Source organism: Odontomachus brunneus, unplaced genomic scaffold (assembly GCF_010583005.1).
Source record: "Odontomachus brunneus isolate Ranch 3 - 2012 unplaced genomic scaffold, Obru_v1 Obru_scaffold_378, whole genome shotgun sequence".
Classification (NCBI taxonomy): Eukaryota; Metazoa; Arthropoda; class Insecta; order Hymenoptera; family Formicidae; genus Odontomachus; species Odontomachus brunneus.
Window position 1 is genome coordinate 14,602 of NW_022639828.1, and position 357 is coordinate 14,958.

Consider the following 357-nt stretch of genomic DNA (forward strand, 5'->3'; position numbering starts at 1 on the left):
TTAATCTCCTTATCCTTATTTTTCCCATCTTCTCTCCACCCAATACCTTCATACTCTCCACCTCACCTTCCATTCCTAACTTCTTTACTAACTCTTTCATTTTTTCTTCTATCTCTCCTTCTCTCCCCTTCTTCCCTTTTATTATTATGTTATTCCTTCTTTCTTCTCTATCTTTCATTTCCCATTTCCAGTTCCCCTATTCTTTCCTCTGTCTTGTCCTCCTTCTCCTCTGTACCCCTCATCCTTCCCTCTTCCTTCTTTTTTTCCCCTGCTTTCTTTTCCAGCTTCTCTATTCTTTCCCTTAGCTCTCTACTCTCCTTCCTCCATATTTTTTCTTTCTCCTCCCACTGTTTCCTC